This window comes from Oncorhynchus gorbuscha, linkage group LG24 (genome assembly GCF_021184085.1).
Source record: "Oncorhynchus gorbuscha isolate QuinsamMale2020 ecotype Even-year linkage group LG24, OgorEven_v1.0, whole genome shotgun sequence".
NCBI lineage: Eukaryota > Metazoa > Chordata > Actinopteri > Salmoniformes > Salmonidae > Oncorhynchus > Oncorhynchus gorbuscha.
This window is the reverse complement of record NC_060196.1, coordinates 4406321-4406982: the sequence shown is the minus strand read 5'-3', so window position 1 is coordinate 4406982 and position 662 is coordinate 4406321.

The window sequence follows — 662 nt, the reverse complement described above, 5'->3', positions numbered from 1 at the left end:
AAAGTACAAAAGGGAAAATAATCTAAACATAAATATAGGTTGTAATTACAATGGTGTTTGTTCTTCACTAGTTGCCCTTTTCTTTTGGCAACAGGTCACAAATCGTGTTGCTGTGATGCACACGGTGGTATTTCACCCAGTAGATATGGGAGTTTATCAAAATTGGATTTGTTTTCAAATTCTTTGTGGGTCTGTGTAATCTGAAGGAAATATGTGTCTCTAATATGGTCATACATTTGGTTAGGAAATGCATCTCAGTTTCCACCTCATTTTGTGGGCAGTGTGCACATAGCCTGTCTTTTCTTGAGAGCCATGTCTGTCTACGGCGGCCTTTCTCAATAGCAAGGCTATGCTCACTGAGTTTATACATAGTCAAAGATTCAGTCAGTTACAGTGGTCAGGTATTCTGCCACTGTGTACTCTCTGTTTGGGCCAAATAGAATTCTAGTTTGCTCTGTTTTTTTGTTAATTCTTTCCAATGTGTCAAGTAATTATCTTGTTGTTTTCTCATGATTTGGTTGGGTGTAATTGTGTTGCTGTCCTGGGGCTCTGTGGGGTCTGTTTGTGTTTGTGAACAGAGCCCCAAGACAAGCTTGCTTAGGCTGCTCTTCTCCAGGTTTATCTCTCTGTAGGTGATGGCTTTGTTATGGAAGGTTTGGGAA